We start from the raw sequence: 6,228 nt of genomic DNA, 5'->3' as shown, positions 1-6,228 counted from the left end.
TATTCGGGATGCTCGCACAGCCCGTAGCGCCGTCGGTCGTGGGCAAGGGCACGGGGTCTTGTCCAGCCGTGAATTCAGCCGTCGGAATGCTACTGCTACCGCGGGGTAAATACGGCTGCCGGGGTAGCTGGACCACAGCGCTGCCTGGACCACGGCGTGTCAGCGGCAGGGATGTGATGGCTCTGTCCCGAGAACCTCCCAGCCCTAACGCATCGCGGGACCCTGCTGGCAGCCCTACTCATGCCCAAAGGGCAAACCGTCCCTGCAAAGGGCAAACACCTCCGGCTTTCACTGATAAGAGCAGATGAAATCTATTTCTTCAGTACATCAATGGAAATTGCACTACGCTATAGACAGCTGCAGATTTCCACTCCCTACAGTACTCACACAAGCTTGCAATACGTTTAAGGTTAGCATGCATTTATTTGTTTATTCTGGCAGCCACTGGCAGATTATGGTTATTTTATCACACAAAATCTTGCTATGATTTTTACATTGTCAGTTCAGCAAAGCATGTAAACATATAATCAACGGCTGTTGGCTTCAGGGAGATGTACATGTCCCCCATTTCAGAGGAAAGGGAGAAACCCAGAGGCACGCACTCCCTCCCTCTGAGAGGATGAGTTTAAGCATATTACATGGAATGGATTTAAACATCTACTACAGTTGTCACACGCTTTGCTGAATCAAGACTGAATATTATCAGAAGTATTTAAGTGACTCAGGAATCTATATCTCCTTTTAAACACTTACATAAACTCTGAGGACTTTGCATCTTGGGATTTCGACTTTAAAGGTGCACACACTCTTTTGAAGGGTGTACTCCAAAATCTCAGGCTCTTCCTTCAAACAGGGGAGTGGTAAGAGAGACACGTAACTTGCTGGATTGGCAAGCGTTAAGTTCACTATGCCTCGGACCCGATTGCTCAGGATTTGGCTGCTCTTTTTCTGCTGACCGTTTTGAAACCTATTTTCTCTGGTATTCATGTTAACATCAGAAGGTTTTATGATTTCAGCAGAAGCAGAACTAAGTTCGTGATCTGGGCTTAGACATTTTGCCTGGAGCCAGAGGCATACCTTTGACAATGAGATTTTGCCAGAGCATAGCATAGAAGTGCTTTGGTTGCAATGAAGTTTAAGATACAAAGAGATACTCACTTTTATATGTACTTTCCAGAGCTTTGGACAACTCGAAGTTCAAGTTCCCGCTTTGTGTGATCCAGAACGAGGGGGTTCTGTTTTTATCTTTGTCCAGGATCTCTGTGACTCGAGGGAGACCAAAGACATCCACCTGGACTTCACACATCCCTTCTTAGGACCTTTCCTCAAAAATATTCAACCTGTGAGAAAAAGTTATGAACGTTCTGGTAAAGAGACAACCAGACAGTGCCCGCTACATGGGAAGGAGGCATCACACTCATTAGGAACTCTGGGTTATCCCATGTTGGTTATAAAGTCTGTACCTGTTTTAAAGTCTGCATTTCAGCAGAGCTAAAGTGTGCTTTAAACACTCTCCTGAATAGAAATATTTTGGAAGGTGCTGTTCACTACCTAGCATTTGTGCAGGGAACAAGACATCGTAGTCCTTACCCAAGCACAGCTCCCACTGACTTCCACAGGAAAAGGGTAGCCTGTCTGAGCAGGCATCTGTGTTTTTTCCATATGCACACACATTCATTATGGATGATATACAAATGCTGCTCATGCTTCCCGAGCAGATTGTTATGGTAAGGCTCACATCCCACCGATCTCACCGCAGGGCTTAGGAAGCCTTCAGAAGCCTCCCAGAATGCGTTACAAACGATGTATGGAGAAATTTCTTCCTCCAGCGCTGAAACAGAGTCATTGTCATGGTGTGATGAAGGAACTGTTAAACAGACACAGCAACAACACTGGAGCTGGATTCTAGCCAGGGTATTTCAAGCAACTTGTAAAAAGTTCACTGATTCTTTAATGACTCCACCTGGCTAGAGCAGGACCTCTGTTTTATGTGCCTTCCAGAAGATATGTTGCAAGAGAAGTGTGTCTTAGACGATATGAATCAAAGCGGTTCCTCTAACATCACGTTGGTCTGGAATAGCTGTTGACCTGATGGAGTGTTAATGGGAACATTTATTTGTTTCTTTATCACTACAAAGATGTCATATATACTTACCCCGCTGCTGCCACTGTTCCCAAAGGGCTGTCAGCACAAGAGCCATTATAACATGACTGCCGGAGGTAATTTTTTTTTTTTCCCCCCTCACACATTATTTCTTCAAATGATTCTGTAAAGAGAGAAAGAACTTGGATACAAAAATTGCTGGTAAAAGAACAGTGCAGTGTGACGGGAGCCAAAGAAGCTTTTCTAAATGCCTGTCACACTCCGCTTTTATTGCTTATGGAGAGCAACACACACAGCCCGGATCCGTCTTGGCACGGGGTGCATGTGCTACACCTGGCACAGCGAGGATGGGGTTTGCCACCAGGACTCTCCAGCACTGTCCACATTCATGGAAACAAAAGGGTGAAGTTTGCGTGGCACTGCCGGACCACGCTACTGCCCTGTGCGGCGGGGCTGCATTCGGGTGATATACCCCATCTTTGTGTTTCTTCATATTTCTGGCTTACATGAGAGTGCAAAGACTTTAACACAGAGTGTTTTGGTAACGCAGTCATTAGTAAATAAAGATTAGGTAGAAACCCACTGCCTTTACCTGTGGGGAAAAAAAAAATCCCATTGCATTTCATTTGCGTTACGCAATGACTTGACAGTTTAAGGAAATTGCTAATGGGACCTTTTACTGCTAGGTCACTAGTTCAAACCTGGCTCTGTCGGTAATGACCAAGAGTATCTGATGAATGCTTGATGACGTGAGATTAAAATATGGGTCTCAATCCATTTATCAGTAGAAAAACCCTTCAACAACTTGAGCCCCTTAAAGCTAATCCCGATAGAAAAGCCTTCAAGGCTGGAGCGTGAACAAGTCCTCTGCAGCCCTACAGTAGATCAAGGTCAGGATGGGGGCATGCAGATGGAAAAGCTTACAGCACTGATGTCTGGGCAGAACCTTTCTGTGCATAAACAAATCTACTAGTTAATGCACTAAAATACTCCAGTAACAGCACAGCACGAGAGCGCCAAATCCGGTATTGTTCTCAAAGGGAAAATGATCCTGGCGTAGGAGGGAAGATGCAAACATTAGGAAATCCAGGATCAAGAACTGGTTTATACTAGTGCCAAAACTCAGAAATTCACAATTTTGCAAGCTGAAAAGTTCTTTTTGAATTTCTCAATATTATAACACTACCATAAAGTTGAAACTCAAATGTCAAGGTAAGGGGTAAGGAGTTAGTAAATGTCCTTTCTTATTTTTTTGAGACCAACAGGAAAATAAGTTATTGCCTAACTCAGTACTTCCCAAACTGTCCCTTGCTCTCAAAAAGTGTAAAGCATCGCTAGCAGAATTTGGCAACTGCTGACAGGCAAAGACCGAGGGCTGACGTCTGAGCAAGAAACAGCCGCCTGCCCTTCGGAGCCCAGCCTGCCTCCAAATTAGCCCCAGGGCCAGGTGCACACGCTAGACATGGTCTGTAACATACATGTGCAAGGTCCAGCGTAGCAACGGTTCCAGGACCTGCTCTGCACCCTCCTGAAGCCCCTCAGCGCTTCGCCTTCAGGACTTGACCTACGGACCCAGGAAAACAGGGGGACCACCAAGAAAGACGGGGGGGGTGTCTGCCACCAGCACTGGCACCATTCAGGAGCCCACGCTGCATGCTCCCCAAATAAAGTGACAGGAAAGACTCGCATCCCTTGTAAACTCACCAAGTGCTTGCAGAGCATTTACCAGCCGTTTAGAGTAAAATTAAAAAAGCGTGAGGGCCATCTGGTGGGAGCGGGGAGGGGGTTTACCTCATTGTTCTCCGCATTTTTCTATGGGCTAAATCCAGCTGCGGAGACTGCTGGCCGGATGCTGAGAAACTGGGGAATGCCGGAGGGGCCATGCTGGCATCACCTACCTTGGTAACACGCCTTGCACCTCAAAACATCCTTTTTAAGGGAATTACATCTGTGGTGACTATGTCACCACCAAAACGCAACACGCTTCTGCCAAATGCTTCTGTGTAAGCGATGGAGACAGCTGCTGGGGCCAGGGGCTGGTGCGCAGGGGTGCACCGTACCTACAAAAACACATGAGCACTGACTGCAGCACAAACACCTACCAGGGATGGGAAGTCTGGTGCTGCAGGCAGGGAAAGGCTCCTCTGCACCATTTACATGGCAGGAGCGGGACTCTTTCTGCCCAGCAAAGCTCAGCACCAACTCACTGAAAGCAGCAGCATTTACCTGACCACTGGAAATCCTGAAAGACTGGGACTCAGCATACCTCTGCCCACCATTTCAGCAGATAAGGGTGCGTGCTAGATGGGAGTGCTGGATTTACGATCCCAAACTACAGCCTGCAAATACCACCCCGACAAGCGTGCTCTCTGACAAATGAAAACAGCACTGACAGTCACCTTTTTCAAGGTATGATGCAGAAATTATCTGCTCCTCTTGCTTGTGTTTGCTTTTGATATCTGGAAATTAAAATTTTATTCATCACACTTAAGTATCATTTCTCAGAGAAAACAAACTTACTGCCTCAGAGGAATACGGAGCATTAACCACTACCTGACATCTTGCAAAGGAAAAAAGTATCAGTGCCACCCAGGAATAACGCGAACTGCTACCAGTAGCCCTTGATCCTGCTCCATGTGTGCTAGTGCTCACTTCGTGCACTGTGCAGTCTTCTCGGGCCACAGACTCTGCAAACAGCAAAGCCTGCGCTTCACTCTGTGCCAGAACAAGGCTTCATACCTTAATATTTGGGGTAGTTACTTTTCTGAACTCAGTATCTTCCAGGCAGAAAATTAAAAATTAAGGCAAAACCATTTTTTTCATTATTCCAGGAGTCTCGGACATGCTAGGAAAGTGCTGGACAGCCACTAGCCATGCAAAAGGCAGTGGGGTGCTGTACTGTGGGTCTGGCAGGCCCAAAGCATCTGTATTGCACGAATAGCCAGCACACACGCAGAGAACATCTTATCATATACAATACTCCTGTTGAGCTCTGCAAGGTGCACTCACCCAAATCCCATCCCACCAGTTTCCCAGGCACAGCTTCAGAACGAATCGAAACCCAGAGTTAAAAAGCCTGTTATGACCCTCCAACTACACCACTTTGCTTCAGCAGTCTCCAAGGCTTTGGAGCTGCAAATATAGAGAATTATAGTCTAATTTTAATATTTTCCCCCAGCTACATAACATTTTATACAGAAGACACTGTTCCTGTGCATCTTCACACTTTCTGGGATTTGGTCCTTATTGGTCGGCACGTGCTTCTTCTAGGATCTCTTAAGGCTGCAGAAATGACAATTTCCACACTAGTTACAAAATAATTACCCATAATAATTTAATAATGAGCTTTCCCTTTAAATTATTAACATAGGTAGCCAAGAAAATTGTCAATTTTAACAAGTTTAACTTCAAGTGATAAATGCCAAATCTGTGTTAAATGAGACCAGCAAATTAGCAATTAAAATATTTATGCAAGAAGGCAAAAGATACTGCGTTCAAGGAGCTGAAGAGCAGTCTCCCATTGGGGTATTTGACAATGGCCTGGTGTTTGCATATCTCAGCTTTGAAAACCCTGTGCAAAGGGAAGAGGAAAAAATATCTGAATCCATAATCGAAGCTGGACAGTGTTGATTGGCACCCAGCAGGATTTCACCAGAATCCAAGCAGTTCTTAGAATACCCTTGGGTTATATTGAGCAGAAACCCTGACCCCAATCAAATTATTTCTATCATATAAATCTTCATCTGTGGGAAGCTCCAAAAAAAAGGGAATTGCTTCGTGGCTCCTAACTGCTTTGTCACTGAGAACGGAGCCGACTACGCTGTCTGGTTTTTAAGAAAGAGGGGAAAAAACGTCTTTCAAGCCGAAAGAAAAATGCCGGTGTCAGAGCAGATCTCTGCTCCCCTGTAAGTGTAAATCCCATTTTTCCCAGCAAACTTTGCAGACACGAACCGTTAGCAGAGCAGCGGCACCGCGGGGGACGCGCTGGAGCGCAGCTTCACTCGGGATTTAGTTGGCGAATTCAAACGTGGAATTTTTTGTTGTTGTTGTTGTTGTTATTATTTCTTTCCCTGTAAAACTCCCCGGGTGCTATTAAATTTGCAAAACCCCGATGAAAGGCACCC

Source organism: Pygoscelis adeliae, unplaced genomic scaffold (assembly GCF_000699105.1).
Source record: "Pygoscelis adeliae isolate BGI_AS28 unplaced genomic scaffold, ASM69910v1 Scaffold431, whole genome shotgun sequence".
Classification (NCBI taxonomy): Eukaryota; Metazoa; Chordata; class Aves; order Sphenisciformes; family Spheniscidae; genus Pygoscelis; species Pygoscelis adeliae.
Note: the sequence above shows the minus strand (reverse complement) of the source record.